At 44.6% G+C, this 27,265-nt stretch overlaps 1 protein-coding gene across 1 annotated transcript in view; it reads left to right on the forward strand.

The window, feature by feature from the left end:
* Positions 1-2,138: 2,138 nt before the first annotated feature.
* Positions 2,139-27,265, forward strand: part of LOC136849690 (uncharacterized) — an 81,347-nt gene continuing 56,220 nt past the window's right edge. Inside the window, exons 1-3 of the mRNA XM_067123035.1 lie at positions 2,139-2,667; positions 13,115-13,303; positions 14,793-14,919. The gene's annotated coding sequence lies outside the window, so the exon portion shown is untranslated. The remainder of the gene's footprint in view (positions 2,668-13,114; positions 13,304-14,792; positions 14,920-27,265) is intronic.

Consider the following 27,265-nt stretch of genomic DNA (forward strand, 5'->3'; position numbering starts at 1 on the left):
GCTAAAATGTTAGGTATAGTATGGTAAAAGGGACTGAACAGCTTTATAATTCTGAAATGTTGGTTGCAAGGGTTTAATGGAAAATGATACAAGAAAGATGTTAAAAAAAGAGCCCATTCCAATACAAGGCTGACTTAATCTAAAATGAACGAACGGCACCCACAGTATTCAGTGAATAGTTTTATTATCTAAAATTACCTGAAAACTAGTCATTCAAGAAGAAATTCAACGACATTACTATCAAAACACACACACACATATTAACTTTATCACATACACAAGTGTTTTGTGCTTTAGTAGAATTACTAAAAGGACGTCATTCAAATTGGATAGTATCTAATGGAGTATTTATTCAGAAAAAGTCACAAGCTTTCTTGTTTGTCCAAGAAAGCTTGTAACTTTTTCTGAATAAATACTCCATTGGATACCATCCAGTTTGAATGAGGTCCTTTTAGTAACACACACACACACACACACACACACACACACACATATATATATATATATATATATATATATATATTATATATATATATATATATATATATTATATATATATATATATATATATATATATATATATATATATATATATATATATATATATATATATATATATATATATATATATATATATATATATATATATATATGTGTGTGTGTGTGTGTGTGTGTGTGTGTTTAAATAGTTATATATATATATATATATATATATATATATATATATATATATATATATATATATATATATATATATATATATATATATCTTCTTCTTTAACGTGCATTTTTCCCATTATTATATGGGGTAAGCACGATGCCTTCTTTGAAGGACTTTTGATTTGGCGGTGGGGTAGGCCGTAGCCTCGATCGGCTGCCCTGCCAGACATCGCTTAGACCCCGGTAGCGAATGTGTACATGTTACCAAACCCCAGCTCCCTTTCTCCCAGCAGCGAGGAGAACTGGGCAGTAGGTTGACAGTTCGAGACGTGTGAGGTATCTGTTATGTTTTTGAAGGTGTTGGAGTGGCTTTGTTTATGTGTGTATTAATCTGTAACACCCATTTGCTTTCAGCAAACCTATCCGTTGATTACATACGTAATCCCGGGGTGTCTACACGGATAGCAAAGTGTCCACCTCTCTGACCGGTCGGCTGCGAGGATTGAACCCTCGCCATAGACTTCTGTATATATATATATATATATATATATATATATATATATATATATATATATATATATATATATATATATATATATTACTAAAAGGACCTCATTCAAGCTCGGATACTTGATAATGTGGACTGTTTGTCCAAGAAAGCTTGTAACTTTTTGAATAAAAACTCCATTAGATACCATCCAGTTTGAATGAGGTCCTTTTAGCAATTCTACTAATGCACAGAACAATTGTGTATGTGATAAAGTTAATATATATATATATATATATATATATATATATATATATATATATATTAATATATATTAACTTTTTTTTTTTATTTGTAAACCCCTACATTATTTGAACAATATCTGATGCAAAGTTGTTACATTATATATATATATATATATATATATATATATATATATATATATATATATATATATATATATATATATATATATATATATATATATATATATATATATATATATATATATATATATATATATATATATATATATATATATATATATATATATATATATATATGAACAACTTTGCATCAGAGATACTGTTGAAATAATGTAGGGTTTACAAATAAAACAAAACTTACAGTTAATAATATTAGGAATGAAAGGACTGGATTGTAGATGAAAGCTTTTTCAGATGAAGATGAGAAATGAGCCGTCAAGTAAATCCTGTAAAGATAAAAGAGAAAAGTAATATTCACGGAAGGATTTGAGGCCCAGCTGCAACTTGCAAAGGTATAACCTCTTGCAACTTAACATCTGAATAAAGAGGAATTTATATCTAACATCCTTCTGTTTGCAGATCTATCAAAATAAGAAATTGAACATATGTAAGAATTTATTAAAAAAAATATATGGTATTACAGAGCAATAAATGTAAACAAATACAAAGGGAAAACAGAACAAGCAAGAGAGCCGTTTCAAAGGCACGCCCAGTCTTCTACTACCAGCGAATTTCATCTCTAAATGGATCTAAGCAAAGTGTCATTCCTGCGAGCTGCGAGCACTATTTTCACATTTAACGGTAGTATATCGGTATTCGGTAGCTGCCACGAAGAACTGTTCTACCTGAAGAACGTGGATGTTACGCTTAAGTAGACTGACTAACAATTAGTGACTTCGAGCTTGGTCCAGACTGTAGCCTGTCATAACATGAACTCGTCAAGGCTAATGTTAACATAGGCTAGCCTAACACAGTTGAAAATAGGCCTAGCCTTACTCAACCCAGCTGGAGAAATCCACCCATCAATGGGTTATCCTAGGCTTTATCGGTAGCTCAGTCTGGAATCAAGTTAACTCGCCTAGGCCTAGACAAGAATATCTGGGGTCAAACATTTTAAGCCCAGGCTACCTTCGCCAAGACAGCCTTCATTTCATCTCTGGGGATCAGTCGAGAAATACCTGGCGACGATGGAAGCTTGCCCGAGCTTAGTGATTCTAACTTTGCACAGCAAGAAGGGTGAAAATATAGTGAAAGGTATGGTTAGAAGAGGTAACAGGTGCCTTCTAAGTTAGCCTAGTGTCCAAATACTTGAATCATATATTTTCATGATTTGTGTTTTATGCATTTCTAAGCATTTTTTTGGTGCATAGCCTACCATTTAGGGTATTTCTAAGCAAGAGCCCCGCACGAACTATTACCTTGGAAATTGATTTTTCTTATGCTTTTAGTGCCGCTGACGAAGGAGGTGGTGTTGTTTATCGTTGGTCAGTTATTATTAACCTCATATCTACCCAACATGGTTGGGGACCCTTTAGGAATGTGGGGTTTTGGAAACGGGAGTAAGACCAGACCGCCATGTTGTTATGGAATGGTTCCACGCATGCGCAAGTCATCAGGGAGCCTTATGTTTAAGAGGGGATTGGCTAAAGAAGCCCATTATAAAAGGAACTATATTAACCTGAAGTACCCTAACCTAACCTAATCCAGCAGGCCATGTTACTTAGTCGGGGTCGGACCCCCCAGTGAAGGAAACTCCAATTTATACCAAAAGCTCCCCTATAACACTGCGCATGTGCGATGGCATTCCAGGATGGCCAGTGTACAGCTTCTGAGGTTAATTACAGGTTAATTACAGTCAATGACAAAAAATAACAGCAAATTCTTAATAAGCAACCAGAATACTGTACTACAGTATAGGAAAAATCAATTTCTAAGGTAATACCAGCTTAGTTCTACCCCATTTAATATGGGGGACCTCAGTTGGAAACTGGATTTTTTGGGTTGGGAGAAAAACTGACTGCAGTGCACCAGTCAGAAATGTAGGACATGCATAAATCACAACAGAATCAGTAAAAACAAATCCAGTATGTAGTTTATATGTTCGAAGATTAATAATAACCAAAAAGTTGGCAAAGCATGAAAATGTTGTGAGAATAGGCAAATTGGGGTAAAACTATAGAACAGCTCCACACGGACTGTTACCTAGGAAATTGATTTTTTCTATACTTTTAGTGTCGCTGATGAAGGAGGTGGTGGTGTTTATTGTTGGTCAATTATTATTAACCTCATATCTCTATCCAGCATGGTTGGGGTCCCTTTGGGAATGCAGGATTTTGGGTGGGGGAAATTGCTGGGAGAAAAATCAGACTGTCATGTTGTTGTTATGGAATGGTTCTGCACATGTGCAAGTCATTAGGGAACTGTATGTTCAAGGGGGTTGACTAAGAAAACCTATTGTAAAAGGAACTATACTAACCTAATGTATCCTAACCTAACCTAACCTAACCTAGTAGGCTGTGTTACTTAGCTGTGGGACTCTGCCCCCCCAGACCCCTCCCGGTGAAGGAAACTCCACTTTTACCAAAAGTTCCCCTATAACACTGTGCATGTGCGATAGCCTTCCAGGATGGCCAGCATACAATAACATATCAGTTCTGAGGTTAGTTACAGGTTAATTACAGTCCACTGCCAAAAAATAATGGTAAAATCTTTGTTCTGACACGATATACAAACCCTTGGTCCTTTACATTAGAAATTACTTTTAGCGTAGCCTGGAAATAGCCGTTGAACTTTCGAACAAGGTGGTTAGGCAGTTAACTACCGTCCGGGAGGCAGGAGTACCGCCTGCCCGGATGTAAACATTCCAATTTGCTTTCGGCCATTGTAGAATGCGGACGTTGTTCTTCGCTCTCTGCCTGACTGCCCTTCAGCTTTCTTGGTGGGATTTTTCCTTATTTTTGTAAATGATGAATGTTGATAAGCCTTCTAAGCCCTCCTATCCCCAGCGTGTGTGTCCTGGGGTAGGAGGTAAAAGATGTAATACCTTTCGTTCTAGTGTTGACACAGACCCACATGCCCTTTGCCCAACTTGCAGGGGACAAGTGTGTTCGCGCGATGCTCCTTGTAGTGAGTGTTGTTGCTGGTCTCCCGAGCAATGGAAGAGGCTCGAAGGGAGGAGACGCTACCGTCGGAAGCCCGCCAAGGAATCATCCGAGGGTAACACGCCCCCGACGACTCCAGTGGTGACTAATGTGTCGGGATCGTTTCTCCCTCCCTGCGAACATCCCCTGCTTGCTCCCTCTCCCTTGGGTGAGGACTCCCCCTCCCCTTCCTCATTCATTTCATTGGGTGTGAAAGGGCGTTGGGAGGTGGTTGATCAGGACATCCTCTCAGGGGCCTCTCCTCGCTCTGGGGGCAAAATTTTTCCCCCAGAACGAGCAGAGGCTTCCCATTTTGACCTGAATGTTTCCTCAGGTTTTGGTGGTGGAAGTTCCTATGGACCAGGTATTGAACTTGTTTTCTGCCTGGATACACCTGGGTCCACCTGGTGTTCGGTCACTGGAGGGCCTGGTGTCCCACCTGTCTGGCGCTCCAGTGACAACCCACTCGGCTACCGCTACCACCACCATGACTGTCACCATGTCTGCGTTCGGGAAGCTGCCTGTGATGGTGGCTTCGCACTTAGACGTTTCAGCTGCTCCTGCCTCTCACCATCCTGTGCCGCTGCCCCCTGGGTTCCTGGCCCCAATATCTTGACCTGGGCCTTCTTACATGGTGAAGTCATCGTTGCCGTACATGACATTGCCTGCCCCTGTTGCTGACCCTGGCTCATTTGTGACAATGGTTCCGGCTCCTCGCTTCCCTGTCTCTCGGCCCGGCCTGGCTGCTGATACGCCTCCCGTGCCTTCAATCCTGGCTCGGCCCGCCTGGCTGCTCACGTGAAGCAACATGCCTTCATCCCTGGCTCCTCCACCGGACATTCCTGGCTACCGAGCTGATGTTTCTGCCCCGGCAACTGCTGGCCCGGGTTGTCCCTGCTTCTGTGGCCCCCCTGGTTGCTCCTGAGCCTCGGCTGCTCCTGAGGAAGATGGCGAAGAAGTCAAAGAAGAGATCGCGGAAGGTGTCGTCGTCTTCATCTTCATCTTTGTCATCGTCGTCTTCGTCTTCGTCTGCTGCCTCTTCTTCCTCTTTTTCTGAGGCTACCCCGCCAAAGAAGAAGAAGCCTGCCTCTCTCCCCCATAAGAAGTCTTGCGCCGAGACCTCTAAGTACCCAGGTTTCCAAGGAGACCGGGATACCCGTCTGGTACAAGAGAAACCTCTCTCTGTACAGACTCGGGCGAGAGAAAGAGTCCGGGCATGCAGGTGCCCCGACTCTTCCTGCTGGTACTTCTGCAAGTGCCAAGCCAGGTTCCCGTGAAGGTGCACCAGTCCCTTGGGTCCGGACACCTGGAGAAGCAGAGAAGAGGTCCCCTGCTTAGTCTTCCCGAGAGGTTACGGCCTCGAAGAAGACTGGGGCACGTCTAGAGGACAGCGCAAGTTCGCACCAGCCAGCCGCACACTCGACTCCTCCCAGTCCCCGGCCATGTCTGTGCGGCCAGCCTGGCTTGGGGGGGAGACTGATGTGCGGCTCGATTCACGCGAGACGCTCCGCTCTCCTCAGGAGACTGCTTTGCCTAGGTGAAAGCTCTCTCCTCCACCCGAGCTGCCAGTGGGAGCGCCCAATCCTCCTCGCCTGTCCCTCTACCTCCTGGGCTCCTTCCAGGGGACGCGAGTCGGACAGGAAGAACTCTGACAAGTTGTCTCCCCAGAGTTCTACCGTGAATTTAAAAAAAAACTGCTGCGTGAGTAGAAACGTTAGCTATGTAATTACTTGGTAAGTATACTGTGTATGAAACTTAATTTTTAAACATCTAACTTACCTGGTAGTTATATATATAGCTTAAGTCCCTGATGTCACGGCAGAATTTCTCAAAACTCATGCAATCGCCGATCGGGTAGTCAGGTGAACCACCTGTGGCGCTTCTCTACCCAGGTACTGGAACTATCTAACTATTCCCTCAGACTTTCCCTGCCGCTGTGTCGGTAACATCGATGGAATTTCATTCGTAGCCTGTGTTTTTCAAGAACTTATTTTGGTGAAGTACACTTTGGCTTTGGCTTTCGCTTGTTCGCTTTTTGGAGATTTTCTTATAACATATCTGACTTCATCGAGTGTGAAAATGTGGGGATGTTACTTGCTAAAGTCTCCTTGGACTTACTTAGTATGTCTGAAGAACGGAATGAAAGACTGCTCAGAAGAGCCAAGAGTACTGTTTCTCACTCTTCTTGATATAACCAGGAATAGCAATTTTTTCCTTGATAACTATCTCTATTGATCCTTCTCCCGTAGTGGTAGTCTCTGAACCCCCTACTGAAACAGTAAGGACCTAATATTCTTAATGATTTGTTACTGCCATTCAGACCCTGGCCCAACAGGTAAAATCCCTCTCAGAAGACAGGGATAATACAGTGATCGAGCACAAGAGATCTAAAAATACAAGTGTTAATATGTTGTTAGTGCAGTGCAGGGGAGGGTGCATCGCCGGTCCTGTTGTGCTCCTAGTCCTAGACCTCTTCCAAGCTCACCAACCCCTGTGAGAAGGAAAGTCGACAGACGGCGAGGCAAGAGGCTTTAGCACGAGCAGTCGCCCTCGAGCGCACCTGCTGACGTGCTTCTCAGACGCCACCGCCATAGGAAAGGCGAGGTTAAAGTGTTTTTCGTCCATTGGTTGCTGTACATCAACCGAGGAAGTTTTTGACCGGATGTCGCACAGGCGCTGCTCGGCAATCCTCTAGGTTTGACGGGACAGCGTAAAGTTAGAAGTATGGACGCCAGGACGCCGAGCCGCCGAAGCTGGACGCCAGGACGCCGAAGGCCGAAGCTGGACGCCAGGATCGCCGAAAGGCCATGAAGCTGGACGCCAAGACATTAAGCTTCAAGAAATGGACAACACGCCAGGCGCCAAGAGACTGGACGCCAGGACGCCAGCGCCAAGATGATATTTTGAAAGACGCCGCTACTTCGCTCTTCGAAAATCGGAAGAAGGCGAATGACATTCGCATTCTCCTGTGAATCACAGAGATTTCTGACTAAGACAATATAAAGCGCCATCAGCTTCTTTTATCAGACTTGAAAAGGCTTATAAAGCTGTTTTCGAAATTTTTCCCAGAGAAATTTATCCTGACTGCTCGCTCCTCGCCTTCAGAATTTACTCTGTAGCGCGCTCTAAGAGGGCAGCATTTACGAAGAATGGATACTTCAAGGAGAAACAATGAAAGACAGCCTTTGTTTTTCCTCCAACCAAATCCAGCTCAAGGTCTAAAGGCTTAGTATCAAACTGGAGAATCGTCTGCCTCAAATACCTGCCCCTTCCAGGAACCTTCTCTAATCTTGTTGACTCTTCTCTGAGTGGCCATATGGGGGAAAACGGTTGTTATCGACATCAGAATTGGACCACCCCTCAAAAGAATTTGGAGATTTAGAAGGAAGATGGAATATTCAACACGCACTGACAATCAAGAACTCATATATCTGATGTCGTGTATGGATAAAGGACTGAGATAGTTCCAACGAATCAACTGCACCTTTCAGCGGACTCCTGGAAGAAAAGGGCCCATCTTTGCTCTTTCCTGGCTGGGTTAATGGGTCACGCCCAATCAAAATCAGAATTCGATTTATAATTCTTTTTTCCTCCTCACCCCTTCTCTCTCAAGGTTTGCATAGAGGCTTTTCATCTTTTGGCCCAGAAAACCACGTAAGATTTGGGTGATTCAAAACAGCAAGAAAAGTCCTACCTACGACTTTCATCGCTAAAAAGAGTAAGGCTGAGGTTCCTGTGTTTCAGGTATCTCAGCTCTTTCGTGGTCGGCCCTCCGATAGAGGTTCCTCTAGGGCGGGTAGATGAATGACAACGAAAAGAGGCTCTACACTGGAAGAAGGAGGACCTGCCTTCTTTCTCCTGCAGACCGCGTGTAGGAGCCGGACTGTCCAGCCTGAGTAGGCCCTCAGTAACAAGACAATCTGACTCCTTCTCTGCCAAATGCAACGACAGAACCAAGGCAAAGGTTCTACAGCAACAAGTGTCTATGATGTTGCAAAGGAGACCAGACAGAGTTCAGGATCCAATTCCCCAGGATTCTACATTCGGCATTCCTGGATCCCCCAAACGCTTGGGGGTTAGAGACCGGTGTGTTAGACGGATTGCACTCAACTTGTGCACAAACAAAGGTCGCTATGGAAACGACAAAATCGGTTCTAGCAGCGTGTCAGACAGCATGACTGGAAGGGCCCACTGGACCTCCAGGATGCGATTACTGTCCCCATGCACCCGATCTCCAAGAATTTTCTGAAGTTCGTCCACGGAAAGGTTTTATAGTTTCGGCCCTCTCTTCGCCCAAACAAGGTTGACGCCTGGCTCTGAGCCAGACCTCTCAAGAGCAAGTTACCCAATATTGAGGGACGCCATGATAAGACTTCATAGACTACAGATTGTAAGCCACAGCAGCAGCTCCGAGCTCTTCCTTCCAGCCCTGGCGTAGCTCTCCGCCAAGAACAAACGACAGTTCTATTCAGCCGATACCGCTGCAAGAGTCGCGGGCGGACACTGTGCTGCCTCTCGCACATCCTCCTCTTCCTCCTTCGGATTGGTACTGCTCATGAACCTCCACGGTCCATTATTGACGATGAGAAGGAAATAATTGCCGTGAGCTGAGGCTCCAGCTGTCCCCAACAGCAGGAAGCCCCGGTGATATAGCTTACTATAAAATATGCAGCAGACTTTGTCTTCCCAAGCATGCAAGCGGGATAACCAGGCAAAGAGAAGGATAATAGACGCCCGCAACTAAAGCTTCGACGTCCAGAAGTTTAAGACGCTGAACGTGTGAATGTGAAACTCTAGATGCTGGATGCAGGGCGTCAAGCATCTAGGAGTGAAACACCATGATGACAAGCGTCGATTTAACCCAAGACGCCAAGCCGCCAAGGCATTGACGTCAGGACGCCAGGCTTCAAGATGTTGGAAGCAGATCGCGGAGCAGCTTCCAGGACGCAAGATGCACTGGGCATCGCCGCCTAACAAAGAATTAGGTCTACTGATAACAGATAGAAATCTCAGCCGATCCCATCCCAAGAGGTTCTGGTGCCTTAGGATGAAGATTCAGAGTCAGGATTTTCGGCTTTTCCGCTTATTGCAAAGACAGGACAATTTCAAGAAAATTTCTGAGCTTTATAAAGAGACAGTCATGTTTGGCAAAAGGGAATTGATGAGTCTGCTAAACCCTTTCCTCGCTGGAATGTTTGTCTCCCTCGAGAGGTTAATTCTATGCCCGTTACAGTTTCATCACCGAACTGGGATATGAAATAGAACTGGAGACCAAGTGCATCCCCATTTCGGAAACCAATAAGACCAGATTTGTAGTGGTGGAATGTCCTGTCAAGCTCCAGGAGGAACCTTCTATATTAGAGGAACCCAGACCTAGTTGTTATCCCACGCTGGCCGGATTCAGTATGGGGAGCAACACGAGGGAAATAAAGTCTCGGCTCCTGGACCAGAGAGCAGGAGAAGTTAAACATCAATTAGAAGGAACTAACTGCAATCCTTCTAGCTCTCAGGAGTTCTAAACACATGCACATAGTAGTGCTGGGTGGGGAACAAAGTGAGGTGCAGGTCAACACCGACAACACGGCAGCGCTGGCCTACATCAGCAAACACAAGTGACTTCACCTGAGGTCTCTATAATGAGACAATAAGAGAATCTTCTTTGGGCAAAGGAGAGAATGTAAAACTAGTAACCTAATTTTATCCAAGGAGAAAATGTGAGGGCGGACATTCTGAGGCAGGAAATAAAGTCCTCTCAAAAGAATGAACGCTACATCAGGACTTCAGACGCTCCATAGATTCTTCACACAAAGGCAAACGTGGTTATGTTGACACTTACTGTTTCAGTACCAGATCCTGGGTTATATACATAGACGCTGCTCTAGTGGACTGGTCCACCTTGGACGTATGCATTTCCTATTTCAAGATAATACACAGGGTACTGAAAAAAAAATTTTGTGTCACATGAGAGGACCGGAATGACCCTTGTGGCCCCTTACTAAACGACAAGAGATTGGTTCCCAGAAGTACTGGATTGGATGGTGGACATCCCGAGTAGCCTACCTCAGAGAGTAGATCTACTCAAACAACCCCACTTGGAAAGATATTACCAAAACCTACAAGCGCTACTAGTAACTGCTTTCGGACTATCGGAAAACTCACAAGAGCCAGAAGTTTTTCGAAGGAGACAGCTGGCGCTATCGCGAAATCAAGGAAGTTATCCACCATTAAGGTATACCAATCCAAGTGGGAGGTATTTAGAGGAGGTACAAGGACAACCATGTGTCCTCTTCCAATATTTCCTGTAACCCAAATTTGTATATAGAGAACTCACAGCATGGAACCCAGACGTGGTCCTGAGGTTCCTCATGGGAGTAGGTTCGATCCCCTTGCAGAGGGACATCTTTAAAGGATCTTTGAAATGGTGAAAACTCTTTTCTTGGTCAGTTTGGCCACAGCTAAAAGAGTTAGTGAGACATGCTCAGCAAGAATATAGATTTTATACAAGGCAAGGCAATCTGCTCACTGCAACTAGGCTTCTGCAAAAAAATGAATACTGTCACAAATTCCTAGCCCCAGAACGCTTGAGATTCGGAACCTAACGGACATAAATAGAGAGTGAGAGAGAGAGTCCTATTCTGTAAGGGCTCTAAGGCTCTACTGGATAGGACAAAGGACTATGAAGAAATTGTAAAGGGCTTTGGTGCTCAGTCAAAAGTTTCTCTTGTATAGATGTTTAAGAATGCTCTGTTTTATTTTATCAGACAGTTGATAAAAGAAGCAAATATGGAATGTAGAGAGATAGACTACAAGATTCTGAAAGTAAAGACGCACGAGGTCAGGGCAGTAGCAACCTGTGTAGCTCTTAAACAGAACAGGTCCCTGCAGAGTATCTTGACACCTAATCTTCTGGATAGCTAAGTTAGTATTTGCCTCTCACTGTATCTAAAAACAAGTCAAGACATTATGCGAAGATTGCTATATCGCTGTGCCCGCTTATAGCATCTAATTCAGTAATGGGAGAGGGGAATAATTCCTACAATCCCATAAACCAATAATTTTTCTTACCTTGAATTGAGAATTTTATGGTTGTTTGTGAAGACTGGACGCAGTCTTCCGCAATCATTGGGATGAAAGTTCCTTGGTAGAGCCCGAACAAGGGTATTGAGAGGAGGTCTAGCTTACAGAGGTTACATAATCGTTGACAGCCCCTAGAGATTTTCAGCCCCCTGGTGGATCAGTTGGATCTCTTATGAATGCAGGCATAATGAGAGGGAGTTCATTGAAGTCAGCTTCCCAATCCAATCCTATAAAATAATACCCTTTGTTCTTGCCTTGGAATGGTTGAAATTTGATGGTTGTTTGTGAAGATTGAACGCAGTCTTCCACAATCATTGATTTTAGGGGTATTATAGGTTGTCTGTCACATAGAGGTTGGTACACCGGTTGGCAGCTCCAGAGGTCTCAGCCCCTGAGGGATCGCTGACCTCTTAAGGAATACAGACATAATGAGGCGGAGCCATTGAACTCAGCTTCCTTAATCCAATTCCATAAAACAATACCCTTTGTTCTTACCTTGGAATGGTTGAAATTTTATGGTTGTTTGTGAAGATTGAATGCAGTCTTCCACAATCATCAATTTTAGTCAAATGATCATTTTTGTTCCTTGGTGGCGCTCGGAACAAGGGTATTATAGGTTGTCTGTCACATAGAGGTTGGTACACCGGTTGGCAGCTCCTAGAGGTCTTCAGCCCCTGAGGATCGCTGGGATTCCTTAAGGAAAGCATAAAATGAGGGAGTTCATTGAAGTCAGCTTCCTTAATCCAGGTAAGGACCTTAAGTTGGTTCTATTAACCCTACAAATTCCAACGATGGCTGTCTTGACCCTCCACCAAAGGTAACTGGAATCAAGCCATATATAACTACCAGGAAAGATAGTGAAATGATATTTTTACAATAAAATAAATTTTTGAACATACTACCTGGTAGTTATATATACCAAATTCCCACCCTCCTCCCCCCAGAGACTAGGGGCATGGGAAGATCTGAGGAATAGTTGGAATGGTTCCAGGTACCTGGGTAGAGGGCTGCACAGGTGGTTCACCTGACTACCGATCATGATTGCCAATGAGTTTCTTGAAATCTTCTGCCGTGACATCAGGACTTAAGCTATATATATAACTACCAGGTAAGTATGTTCAAAAATTTATTTTATTATGAAAATATCATTTTACTATGAAAATATAATTTTGTAAGTTACAGGATTTTTTATTGATTTTAGTGTTAATTATATTTATATAAAAGTTTAGCAAAGTGAAAAATTGTCTCTAGAATTACAAAAATTAACTGTGGAGAATGATTTGCTCTAGTTTTCTGTAATATTTTATTAAATAAGAGAAGAGCAATATGCTGTACTCATTTGTACCATATTTCAGTCTATAAATAATATTGCTTCAGCACATTTTATGGCTTATTAATACATTTAGCATTCTGTAAAATTTCTAATGAAACCAGACTAGCTTACGGAATTCTGGCCTAATTTATTTACATTTTTCCATTTAAAGGAATTTGATGTTGATGCTTTGTACCAGCACCTTCAGTTGTTGATAGTAAGTTTCACTCATGGCCTTGAAGATCAAGAATAAGTGATTATACTGCAGATATTCAGATAAGCAGTGTGGAAATGTTTGGAGAAAGCCATAAAGAACAGAAATACCACTTGTGAAGCCTTGATAGTACGTGATTCACATGAGGTAAGGCATAGATTCATTTTTTTTAAAGTTGCTTGATCTTGTGAGTTATGGTTATCATATGTATTGTCTATTTTTATCCTTAGGTCTTATTTCAGGTCTCATGTCTTACTTTTTACAGTACCAGCATTGTATGTATTATGATGTAATATATATATAGGTGTGTGTCAAGAGTTATTTGTTTGCACTTCCATACACAACCATATAGTACACAAAAGGTGGAGGTTCAGAATATGATATTTATAACATTTTTATGGATTCAGGGAAACACAGTTTAAAAAAGTTATGTAATGCCTATTTTGATAACCTTTAATTTTGAGGAGAAGAATGTTTAAAGTACAAAAATGTCAGGTCTAGGGAAAAATTTATATATCCATCACCAGATTTTGTATCTTATGCCTGTGTGCTTCATTTCCACTATAAACCATGATGACCTAACAGTTGGCAGTCATCAGTCAAAAATAGGTTAAATGTCATGTTGAGTTTTTTACTTAAAGAATAAAAAGAGAAAAATGGAGCAAAAAAGAAAAAGAGGAAGCCAAATCTAATTTCCCAGGAGCAGTTACATATATCTGTGTGTCATTACATGTATTCCCTCTAAGAGTCTAGAGGGAATAGTACATGTAATGACACATGGGTATAAAATTGCTCAATGAAATTAGAGTGGACTTCCTCTTTTTCTTTTGGCTTCATTTGTCTCTTTTTGTTTTTAAGTAAGAGACTCGGCATGACATTGAACCTACTTTTGACTGCTCTTAGAACATCTAGGAGCAGGTGATGATGGATGGCAAACTGCCTCACCTATAGAATTTTAGTAGCTGACATGTGATGCCTGGGTCTCAATTATTATAATATAATTCCTAGGATGCCATTAGCAATAGAACCAGATTAATTTCTGGGTAAAGGTAATCATTTGCATGTAATATTAAAAAATAACTAAGACTAGAGTAAGGCAAAAAATTAAATGTGCAGCCATCCTTTCTCCAAAGTACAGTACAGTATAGTGAATCATCCTATTTGGAAAAAGGGGCCGTAGGAGTTTTGAAATAGTTGCAAATGAAACATGAAATACTACCAGAAATAGTACTTACTCATTGCCATGGTGAACATGATATGTAAAAGTAAACTTAGACATTGAATGAGGAGGAGTAAGCACTTGGTTTACTGATTTAAGTGTGACCATAAGTAAACTACTGTATGCAGATGTTGCCAGAGAAGTGGTTTGCACAAAGGGAAAAAATTTTGGGTTTGTGTGATGTTAGGATCAGGCTCTATTGATCTGTTCAGGTCAGCTTGTAATGTTCAAATATATCTGTCATTTTGGGGAAAAATACTTTCAATTGGTGTTCTGAAACTCTGATCAGATGGTTGGGACCATTTTATAGGGGAATTAACTACCAGGTAATTTGCTTTTTTCTGTGATGAGTGCCAGAAACTTTACATAATGTTTTTTTTTTATATTTATATATATTTTTATATCAAATACTTTCAGGCAACAGCTATAGAGAACTTGAACAGTCTTATGGAATCCCTGGGAGGTTTTGAACCTGAAGTGCAAAATGTTGATCTGTGACACATGTTCAACAGATGAAGATAGCCCTGACTTTCAAGACTGAAAGGTAAGTACTTTTAGGTTGAGAGTAATAGTTTTTTTATTTAATGAAGATGTCTTCAAATCCACCCGGAGAAGTACTAAGCAAAGATATGATCAGCATCAGCATTTACATGCATAAGGATCCTATTAAGGAAAAATTTGATGGAAGTCTTTCTAATATTGTAATTGTGCATTTTTAAACATCTAACTTACCTGGTAGTTATATATATAGCTTAAGTCCCTGATCAATGGCAGACCTCAAAAACCGCAATCGCCGATCGGGTAGTCAGGGTGAACCACCCAGGCGCCTCTACCCAGGCATCTGGAACCATCTCCAACTTATTCCTCAGATCTTCCTGCCGCTGTGTCGGTAACATCGATGGAATTTCGCTCGTAGCCTGTGTTTTTTCGCAACTTATTTTGGTGAAGTACACTTTGGCTTCGCTTTGTTCGCTTGGATTTTCTTATAAACATATCTGACTTCATCGAAGTGCGAAAATGTGTGTGTGGGGATGCGTTGCCGCTAAAGTCTCCTCGATCCCTGTACTTAGTATGTCTGAAGAACGGAATGAAAGACCGGCTCAGAAGAGCCAAGAGTACTGCTCTCACTCTTCTTGATATAACCAGGAATAGTTAATTCTTTCCCTTGATAACTATCCTATTGATCCTTCTCCGTAGTGGTAGTCTCTGAACCCCCTACTGAAACAGGTAAGGACTCACTTAATGATTTGTTGGCTGCCATTCAGACCCTGGGTCTAACAGGTAAAATCCTCTCAGAAGACAGGATACAATATGTGACCTATAATAAGAGATCTAAAAATACAAGTGTTAATATGTTGTTAGTGTAAGTGCAGGGGAGGGTGCGACCGCCGGTCCTGTTGTGCTCCTAGTCCTAGACCTTCCAAGCTCACCAACCCCTGTGAGAAGGAAATGACAGACTTAAGGGAGGCAAGAGGCTTTAGCTAATGAAAGAAGCTTCGCCCCCGAGCATCTGTTGACGCTTCTGACGCCACCCGCCATAGAAAGGCGAGGTTAAAGTATTTTTCGTCCATTGGTTGCTGTATCGCCAACCGAGGAAGCTTTTGACCGATGTCGCGACAGGCGCCAGTTCGGCAACCTCAGGTTTGATGTGACAGCGAAAAAGTTGGTAGCGGCGTGGACGCCAGGACGCCGAGCCGCCGAAGTTGGACGCCAGGACGCCGAACGCCGGTGGTGCTGGACGCCAGGACGCTGAGCGTTGAGAAGTTGGACGCCAGATGTCAGACGTGAGAGAAGCTGGACGCCAAGTGTCGAAGTTGGTGACTCAGGACGCCAGGGCGCCATGAAGCTGGGACGCCAAGACATTAAGTCAAGAAAATGGACGTTGAACACGCCAGGCACCAAAAGAGACGCCAGGACGCCAGGCGCCAAGATGATATTTGAAAGATCGCCATACTCCGCTCGTGAAATCGAAGAAGAAGAGAATGATAATATCTCGCATTCTCCTGTGAATCCTATTGTAGATTTCTGACGAAGACAATATAAAAAGGCCATCAGCTTTATCAGACTTGAAAAGGCTTTATGAAGCTGTTTTCGGAAATTTTTCCTAGAGAAGTTTATCCTGACTGTTCTCGCTCCCCGCCTGCAGAATTTCTACTCTTTGGGAAGGCGCCTAAGAGGGCAGCATTTACTTAAGAATGGATACTTTGGAAGGAGAAACAACAGCACAGCCTTTGTTTTTCCTTCCTCCAACCAAACCAGCTCAAGGTCTAGCGCTTAATATCAAACTGGAGAATCGCTCGCCTCGAAATACCTGCTCCTTCCCAGAACCTTCTCGATCTTGTTGACTCTTCTCGCCGAAAGGGTCATGGGGAAAACTGCTGTTGGTCGATATCAGAATTGTACCACCCCTCAAAAGAATTTGGAGATTTTAATAAGGAAGATGAAATTATTCAACACGACTGATAAGAACCTATATATCTGATGTCGCGTGGCAAATGGATAGCGACTGAGATAGTTCCAACGTAATCTAACTGCACCTTTCTCAGAGGGACTCCTGAAGAAAAGGGCCCATTCGCTTCTTTTCCTGGCTAATGGGGTCACATCCAATCAAAATCAGAATTGATTTATACCTCTTTTTTCCTCTCACCCCTTCTCTCAAGGTTTGGTATACAGGCCTTTTCATCTTTGGCCCAGAAAACCACGTAAGATTTAAGATCTAAAACAGCAAGAAAAGTCCTACCTACGACTTTCATCGCTAAAAGAGTAAGGCTGAGGTTCCTGTGTTTCAGGTATCTCAGCTCTTCGTGGTCGCCCGATAGAGGTTCCTCTAGGGCGGGTAGATGAATGATGAATCGAAGAGGCTCTACACAGGGAAGAAGGAGGACCTGCCTTTCTTCCTCCTGCAGACCGCGGTAGGAGCCGACTGTCCAGCCTGAGTAGGCCCTAGTAACAAGACACCTGACCTTTCTGCCAAATGCAACGACAGAACCAAGGCAAAGGTTCTACAGCAACAAGTGTCTATGATGTTGCAAAAGGAGACCAGATAGAGAGTTCAGGATCCGAATTCTGGTGTGATTCTACATTCGGTTATTCCTGGATCCCCAAATGTTTGGGGGGTTAGGAGATCGGTAAGTAGGACGGGATTGCACTCAACTTTTTTTTTGTGCAATAAACAAAGGTCGCCATAGAAACGATAAAATCGGTTCTAGTAGCGTGTCAGACAGCATGACTGGATGGCCTCACTGACCTCCAGGATGCGATTTTCACGCCCCCAGTGCACCGATCTCCAAGAATTTTCGAAGTTCGGCCCATCGAAAGGTTTTATAGTTTCGCCAGTTCCTCTCTTTCGGCCTAAACAGAAAAGGTTGACGTCTGGCTCTGGAGCCGAGACCTCTCAAGAGCAAGTTACCTAATATTGAGGGACGTCATGATAACACTTCATAGACTACAGATTGTAGTCATAGCAGCAGCCCGGAGCTCTTCCCTTCCAGCCCCAAGGGTAGCTCTCCTACTAAGAACAAACGACAGTTCTATTCAGTCAGGATACCGGCTGCAAGATGCGGCGGATACTGTGGCTTGCCTTCCGCATACTCCTCCTCTTCCTTCCTTCGATTGGCACTCGCCTGCGAACCTCCACGGTCCATTATTGACGATGAGAAGGAAATAATTGTTGCAGTTGAGGCTTCCCCAGCCTGTCCTCAACAGCAGGAAGCCCAGATATAGCTTTACTATAAAATATGCAGCAGACTTTGGTTCTCCCGGCCGTGCCGCACAACCAGGCAACAGAAGAAGCCGATAATGACGTCCACTGCTTCTAGACGCCCAGAAGCTTCTAAGACGCTGAACGAGTGACGAAACTCTAGGACGCTGGATGCAGTGGCGCCAAGCATCTAGGAGTGAAACACCGCTTACTTATTAAATCGCTGATGAACCAAGACGCCAAGCGCCAAGGCATTGGATTAGGACGCCGTGCTCAAGATATTGGAAAGCCAAGACGTGAGTTAGTTCAGGACGCAAGATGCACTGGCATCAAGCTAGCTTAACAAAGAATTGTGGTTCACTGATAAACAGATACCAGCCAGATCCCATCCTAACGTGCCATGCAAGCATGTATAGGGGAAGGCAGAAAGAGGTTCTATGCCTTAGGATGAAGATTCAGAGTCAGGATTTTCGGGTTTTTCCATTTAATAAAAGACAGGACAAGCCTCAAGAAAATTTCAGAATTTTATAAAGAGACACGTCATGCTTTGACAAAGGAATGAATGAGTCTGCTGGGAACCTTCCTCGCTGAACGGCTTCATTCCTTTGAGGTTAATTCTGGCGTCCTTCGCTACAGTTTCATCTAAATCGAACTGGGACAAGGAAACAGAACTGGCACCAAGCACCCCATTTCGAACCAATAAGACCGACGGTGGAACGCCCCTGGGCTAAGCTCCAGGAGGTCCTTCTATATTAGAGGAACCTAGACCTAGTGTTGCTTATCCGACGCTACCGGATTCAGTATGGGGAGCAACATCTAGGGAAATAAAGTCTCTGGCTCCTGTGACCAGAGAGCAGGAGGAGTTAAACATCAATTAGAAGGAACTAACTGCAATCCTTCTAGCTCTCAGGAGTTTTGAATACAGTGGGGAACAAAGAGGTGCAGGTCAGACCGATAACACGGCAGCGCTGGTCTACATCAGCAAACAGTAACGTACACCCAGGTCTCTATACGACAATAAAGAGAATCTCTTCTTTGGGCAAAGGAGGAGAATGTAAAACTAGTAACCCACTTTATCCAAGGGGAGAAAAAAATGAGGGCGTGACATTCTGAGCAGGAAATAAAGTCCTTCTCAAAAGAATGAACTAACATCAGACTCTCAGACGCCCTTGCATAGATCTTTGCCACAGCTAGTTAAGAGGTAAGCTGGGATTAATTTCATTGCTCTCCAGTACCAGATCCCGGCTATATACATAGACGCTGCTCTGGTGGACTGGTCCAACTTGGACGTGTATGCATTTCTCATTTCAAGATAATACACAGGGTACTGAAAATTTAGTCACATCAGAGGACCGAATGACCCTGTGGCTCCCTTACTAAACTTATTAAGAGATTGGTTCCAGTAGCCTACCACAGAGAGTAGATCTACCAAACAACCCCACTTGGAAAGATATTACCAAACCTACAAGCGCTACTTCAGTAACTGTTTTTCGGACTCATCGGAAAAACCTGCTACAAGAATGAAGTTTTCGGAAGGAGGTAGCTGGCGCCATCGCAAATCAGCGAAGTTATCCACCATTAAGTATACCAATCCAAGTGGGAGGATGAGAGGATGGTGCAAGGACAACCATGTGTCCTCTTCCAATATTTCTGTAACCCAAATTTGTGTATAGAGAACTCACCAGCATGAACCCAGACGTGGTCCTGAGGTTCCTCATGTGAGTAGGTTCCCATCCTTTGCAGAGGACACTTAAAGGACTCACTGAGGAAACTCTTTTCTTGGTCAGTTTGGCCGCAGCGAAAAGAGTTAGTGAGTTACATGCTCTAAGCAAGAATATAGATTTTATACAAGGTAAGGCAATCTGCTCACTGCAACTAGGCTTCCTTGCAAAAAATGAATACTCGTCACAACCCTAGCCCAGAACGTTCGAGATTCCGAACCTAACGGACATAACAGGGAGGAGAGAGAGTCCTATCTCCCGTAAGGGCTCTAAGGCTCTACCTGGATAGGACAAAGGATTTAAGAAGGAATTCAGAAGGGCTTTGGTGTTCAGTCAAAAAGCTCTCTGTATAGATGTCGAAGAATGCTCTGTTTATTTTATCAGACAGTTGATAAAGAGGCAAATATAAATGTAGAGAGATAGACTACAAGATTCCTGGTGCAAAGACGCACAGGTCAGCAGTAGCAACCTGTGTAGCTCTTAAACAGAACAGGTCCCTGCAGAGTATCTTGGACACGACCTTCTGGAGAAGCAAGTTAGTATTTGCCTCACTATCTAAAAACAAGTCAAGACATTATGCTTAAGATTGCTATACGCTGTGCCTGCTTGAGTAAGATCCACTAGTAATGGGAGAGGGGAATACCCCCTACAATCCCATAAACTAACAATTTTTCTTACCTGGAATTGAGAATTTTTATGGTTGTTTGTGAAGACTGGACGCAGTCTCCGCAATCATTGGGATGAAAGTCTTGGCAGAGCCCGGAACAAGGGTATTGAGAGGGAGGTCTAGTCATTACAGAGGTTACACAATCGCTGACAGCCCCTAGAGATTTTCAGCCCCTGGGTGGATCGCTGGATCTCTGTGAATGCAGACATAATGAGAGGGAGTTCATTAGTCAGCTTCCTTAATCCAATCCTATAAAATAATACCCTTGTTCTTGCCTTGGAATGGTTGGAAATTTGATGGTATTGTTTGTGAAGATTGAACGCAGTCTTCCACAATCATTGATTTAGTCAGATGATCATTTTGTTCCTTGGTGACGCCCAACAAGTGTGGGTATTATAGGTTGTCTGTCGTGATAGAGTGTTGGTACACTGTTAGCAGCTCCTAGAGGTCTTCAGCCCTTGAGTGATCGCTGGACCTCTTAAGGAATACAGACATAATGAGGCGGAGTTCATTGAACTCAGCTTCCTTAATCCAATTCCATAAAACAATACTTTTTGTTCTTACCTTGAATGGTTGAGAAATTTTATGGTTGTTTGTGAAGATTGAATGCAGTCTTCCACAATCATCAATTTTAGTCAAATGATCATTTTGTTCCTTGGTGGCGCCCGAACAAGGGGGTATTATAGGTTGTCTGTCATACAGAGGTTGGTACACTGTTAAGTAGCTCCTAGAGGTCTTCAGCCCCTGAGGATCATGGATTCTTAAGGAAAGCAGACAAAATGAGGGAGTTCATTGAAGTCAGCTTCTCTAATCCGTGGTAAGGCAAATCTTAAGTTGGTTTATTAACCCTTACAAATTCCAACTATTGGCTGTCTCTGACCCTCCACCAAAGTCAATCAGTTATAGTATAACTACTTCAGGTGTTAGATGTTTAAAATGATATTTTCATAATAAAATAAATTTTTGAACATACTTACCTGGTAGTTATATATAATTAAATTCCCACCCTCCTCCCCTCTAGAGACTAGGGGCATGGAAGATCTGAGGAATAGTTGGAATGGTTCCAGGTACCTGGGTAGAGGGCGCACAGGTGGTTCACCTGACTACCGATCGCCATTGCCGCGAAGCTTGAAATTCCGCCGTGACGTCAGTGACTCCTAAGCTATATATATAACTACCAGGTAAGTATGTTCAAAAATTTATTTTATTATGAAAATATCATGTTCATGCAAGTTACAAACTTCTGCTAATGCCCTTGTGCTCCATCACATCAGTATTAATTGCTACTAATACAGTAATTATAGAGGATGAATAAATTTGTTTGTATTTAGCATTTCCCTAAACGTGCTTTGAGAGAGAGAGAGAGAGAGAGAGAGAGAGAGAGAGAGTAGGAGAGAGAGAGAGAGAGAGAGAGAGAGAGAGAGAGAGAGAGAGAGAGAGAGAGAGAGAGAGAGAGAGAGAGAGAGAGAGAGAGAGAGAGAGAGAGAGAGAGAGAGAGAGAGTGTAATTGTCGTAAGTGAGTGCTTCGGTTGTTGGAAGAGGGATGAGGTCGTTAGTTTGTTTACGGCGCTGTCTGTCTGTGGAATATATGTGAGGATTTTTCGGTTTTGAAGGCAGTTTGTATTGAGTCAGAGCTAGTGCCAGTCAGTCGTTTTTTTGGTCAAAAACAGTTTGTGTGCTGATTCAGAGTTGTTGTTTTTCCTTGTTAGTGTGCTGTTCTTGTTGCTGTATGTTCGTAGTCGTGTTTTCTTGTTTTGGTTTGGTTTAGTGGTTTTGTGTGCTGTGTTGGCGACCAACAAGGACGTTTTACTCCATCTTCCAGCAACCGAGGACCAGGGTGAGTGTTGTGTACTGTTTTTTTGTGTTTTAAAATCCCGCCACATAATGAGAAAACCAGTATTGCAATACATTCCCTGAACACTTGAATTCGCCCTAATTCCAGTAGTTCAATAACTCTCAATTACCAATCCACTATTGGGAATTTAACAGCCAGCATTACCAACGCTGAAGGTAAAATCTTGTCACTTGAGCTACCATAACAGACGGTTGGCAACGCTGATGCAGGTGTGCACCGACACTCCCACTTTCGTCAATTTGTTCGCTGCTGGAAGGTTGTTTCTTGCAGTGCGCAGGTTTGATCCACGTCTCACTTCTCTTTGCATTTTGGACCTGTGGTGATGACCTGGATTATATTTACCTGTTTCTTCTGGTTTCTTCTGGATATCTTCAATGTGGAACATCTTGTAGAATTGGACTCGCTGGTTCCTGGTCTCGATTGGTCATCATGGGGTCTTTCACCTTCTACTACTGCTTAGTGCGGAGGTTCGGAGGGTTATTCTCTTAGTCCATGTGTAGCGTAGCGGCGAAGTCTATTAACTAGGATGCGTTCATTTAGCTGAGGTGGTATTCACTTACTGAGGAGATTCTTAGGTTAACCAGATAGAGGAATTCCTTTTAGTCTTTAGAATTCTTAGGCAACAGTGATAGTATAATCACATGAACTTAGGTTTAGTGCTGCTTTAAATATCTTGTGTCTTTGATAGCTTCCTACTAGAGTCCAAGGGGGTGCTCTAGTAGGCTAGGCTATTTCGTTGGTGCTGAGATACTTTCGCTGTTGATTATTGGCCCTTATCCGAGGATCAGTGGCTCGGCACACTGCTTCATTTCTCACATACGAGAGTTGCGAATAGCCACATGGGAGGTCGACGGACCAAGAGTACTGACCTGATTGTCAAAGTACTCTCCGACATGTCTCTTCACTGAAAGATTTGATTGATATGGTGAGCGTATGACTAAACGGATATTTTATGCAGAGCAGATTGGTGAGCTACCATCTCTGCGGTTGTCAAAAGGCGTGCAATAGAACTGATCCCTCCTCCTCTAAATGTTGTTAATCAGGCAAATTCCGACGTTCAGGGAGTGCATTGCAATATGAAGTTTTTATAATTAAACTAATATTGTAATACTTAATGCGGAACACCTGAATGATTCCCACCCTTCTTTCCCCACATCAATTTTGACCTGGACAAAAGCAATCGACTTAAAGTGGGAGTGTCGGCATACACCAAGCGCCGCTGCCAACAGTTTGTTATGGTAGCTCATGACAAGATTTTACCACAGTGTTGGTGTAACGCTGGCTGTAAAAATGCCCAATAGTGGATTGGTACTGAGAGTTGTTCGCTAGGTGGGATTAAGTAAGAATTCAGGTGTTCAGGTAAGTAATACAATATTAGTTTTATTATGAAACTTCATATACTTTACAGTACTGTATTTAGGATTGTTGAGACTTTCCAGAGTAGAAGTCCCTATCCCACATACCCAAAACTTCCAGTTATATGAAGCAGGCGCTTTTCAGTTGATCTTGTCTCTTCTCACTTTTTTCTTCATAAATTATTTTCACTTTTCAAAATTATTACATCATACAGTACATCTTGTTTGTTCCGACACAACTTACAAACCGTCGGTCCTTTACATCAGGAATTACTTTCAGTGTAGGCTGGAAACGGCTGTTGAACTTTCGAACAAGGTGGTTAGGCAGTTAATCATCGTCAGGAGGCGTGAGTACCAATTGCCCGGATGTAAACATTCCAATTTGCTTTTGGCCATCGTAGACTGCAGATGTTGTTGCTCTTGCTCTCTGCCTGACTGTTGAGCTTTTCCCTGTGGTAACTTTCCTTTTGTTTTCAGTATGAATGTTGATAAGCCCTCCTACCCCCAGCGTGTGTGTCCTGGGGTAGGAGGCAAGAAATGTCATACCTTGCGCCCTCTGCCCCACTTGCAGGGGATGTGTGTGTTCGCGCGCTTCGCCTTGTAGCGAGGTTGTTCCTGGTCTCCCGAGCAGTGGAGGAAGTTTGAGGAGAGGAGATGCTACTGTAGGAAACCCGCCAAGGAATCGTCTGAGGGTAACACACCCCCCCCCCGACTCCTGTGGGAGGCTGATCCGCTGGGTCGTTTCTCCTCTCAGCAAGCTCTTCTGCTGCTCTCTCCTTGGGGTGAGGACTCCTTCTCATTCATTTTTTATTAGGTGGAAGGCCGGGGAGAGCGGTTGCTCAGGACATTTTTCTGTTTCTCGCCTCCGCGAACTTTTCCCCGGAGCAATTAGGAGGCTTCCTTGACCCTAATTTCGTCCTCAGGTTTTGGGGGTGGAAGCATCTTCGTTGGTTGGGGACCTGATCTGACATCTGCCTGACTGCACCTGGGTCGCCATGCCATCACTGGAGGGCCTGGTGTCACACTTGTCTGGCGCTCCGGTGACGACCCACACAGCCACTACTTCCACCACCACGACTGTCAACGTGTCTTCTTTTGGCAAGCTGCCTGTGACGATGGCCTCACACTGACACCCAGGTTTCGCCGTGCTCGCCATATCTCCCACCCGCGCCCCTGCCTCCTGGATTCCTGGTCCCGTTGAACCTTGCCTAAGCCCTCGTGACATGGTGACGTCGTTGGTGCCTTATATGACTATGCCTGCTCCTGTTGCTGACCCACGCTCGTTGTTGACCATGGTTTCGGCTCCTCACTTCCCTGACACTTGGCCCGGCCTGGCGCCCAACCCTGGCTTCCGTCCCTGATCCTGGCCTCATGCTGCCGTGTATCTGCTCTGGTAGCTACCGGGCCCTAACACCATCTCTGGGCACCCGGTTGCGCCTGCTTCTGTGGCCCCCTGGTTGCTCCTGCTTCTTGGCCCCTGGTTGCCGCCTCTGCTTCCATGGCCCCTGGCTGCTCCTTTGCCCTCTGCTGCTCCTCTTCTTCGTGGGTTTGGGACTTGACTATGATCCTGAGGAAGACAGAAGAAGAGCCGAAGGAGGAGATCGAGGAAGGTGTCGTTGTCTTTTCTTCATCTTCGTCATCGTCGTCTGCTGCCTCTTCTTCCTCTTCTCCTTCCAAGGCTCTCCAGCCAAGGAAGAAGTAGTGTGCCTCCCCAACCACCAAGAAGTCTGGCACCGAGACTCCTAAGGACTCGCCTTCCACAGGGAAGGCAGTGATCTCTGGCTCTTCCCGGGATCCGTGATCAGGAAATCGCTGTGCTGACCCCTGGGTCAGTCATACTGTGGGAACCAAGGTTTGCAGACACGGGTTTGCACTCCCGCTGTGCCAAAGAAGCTCGTTTATAAGGCCAGCCGGTCCGCTGGACACTTGCTCGCGAGTCGCCCGGTCAGCCTTGTGCTTGGTACTTCGAGAAACCTTCTCTCCGTACAGACTCGGTGTGGGCGAGAGAAAGAGTCCGGTATGCAGGTGCTCAACTCTTCCTGCTGCGCTTCTCTAGTACTGTTGCTCCCGAAGGCGCACTGGTCCCTCGGGTCCGGACACACCTGGAGAAGCAGAGAAGAGGTCTCGCCCAGTCTTCCTGGAGAGGTTTGGCCTGAAGAAGACTAAAAGGCCCAGAGGACAGCGCAAGTTCGCACTAGCTAGCCACAAGACTCTAATTCTCCCAGTCCTCGGCCGCGTCCGTGGCCAGCCTGGCTTGGGGAGGTGAGCGCATGGCTCAACTCGCACGAACCACTCCGCTCTCCTTGGGAGACGGCTTTGCCCAGGTGAAAGTGCTCTTCTCAACCCAGGCTGCCGTCTCCACCTCTACAGACCGCCTGGCCCACTTGCCCCTATTGGTTCTGCCAGCAAGACTAGTGGGAGCGCCCAATCCTCCTGCTCGTTCCCACCTCCTGGGCTCCTCTGGGGCGCGAGGTCGACAGGAAGAACTTTGCAAGTTTTCTCCCCAGAGTTCCCACTAAAGGATGTCTGGCTTGGTCCCTCGGTTCGACCAGGTCTTACGCCCATGGTGCAGGAAGGATCACGGGGTTCGCCGGTATTGTCCCTTCCTGCAGGAGTAGATCGAGGCACCGCGACTTCGAAGGCACCACGTAATCCTTCAGGATGACACACCCGAGATACAGAGGACGTTGCTGAGGCAATTGGCGCTGATTTGTCACACAACGCCTGTGGATTGTCCGTCGGGCCTCGAATCCTTACCAAAATCGGCGCATGGAAACCTGGCTTTGGTGGCTGTTACGGAACACGCCGCTTCAGGTACTCGATCAGGTGAATAAAGGCCCGTGTGCAGGATACCTTCCCATCGACCTCTCGGGCAAGCTTCTTCCCCTCCTCCTCTGCCTTGCCAGAAGCCGCTTGGGCGCACCGTCGGAGAGGTCACTGCCGCCTAAGCAGGCTGACCTGGACCTGGTTCGCCTAGATCCAGGTCTCTCGTTGCAGCAACATACTGCAGAGAGCATCTCCCTCTCTCAGCAAGAAGCAGCAATCCTGGAAGCCACCGCCATGGCGACCTTCCAGGCAGTCTCCTGGGTGGATCTGTGGTCCTTCACAGTATCCAAGGTGGCTGCTTCCTCAGCTGCCATTGTACCTCGAGGACTCTGCTTCGAGACTATGCCAGTCTGGGAGGTAAATATCTCCGCCTCACCCACCAGAAGGCAAACCTGTGGGCTAACCTGGTCCTGAAGCAGCGGGACGTCGTTCTTCTCGCTTCTCCAGGTCTTCTTTGGGTCTGAGTTGGCAATGATCCCAAGTGAATGGACCGCCAAAGGCTCCGCCTCTCTTCCCTAGAGAGTTGGTGGATGCTGCGGTGGACAATCGCTGGGCCGATGACAGCAACTGGTTTGTTCACCAGGCAGTGGCCAAGACTTCCGGGTCTTCGCGTTCCACTGCAGCCAGGCCCTCGGGTCAGGCTAGCTCTTCCACGGCCCCAAGAAGTCCTAGTCTTCAAGGGATCCTATGGATTATCTCTGTCCTTTCTTCTTCCTCTCTAGAAAGGGTGGGTCTTCCTGCTCTCTTTCACGCCCACTTCTTCCAG

Source organism: Macrobrachium rosenbergii, chromosome 21 (assembly GCF_040412425.1).
Source record: "Macrobrachium rosenbergii isolate ZJJX-2024 chromosome 21, ASM4041242v1, whole genome shotgun sequence".
Lineage (NCBI taxonomy): Eukaryota > Metazoa > Arthropoda > Malacostraca > Decapoda > Palaemonidae > Macrobrachium > Macrobrachium rosenbergii.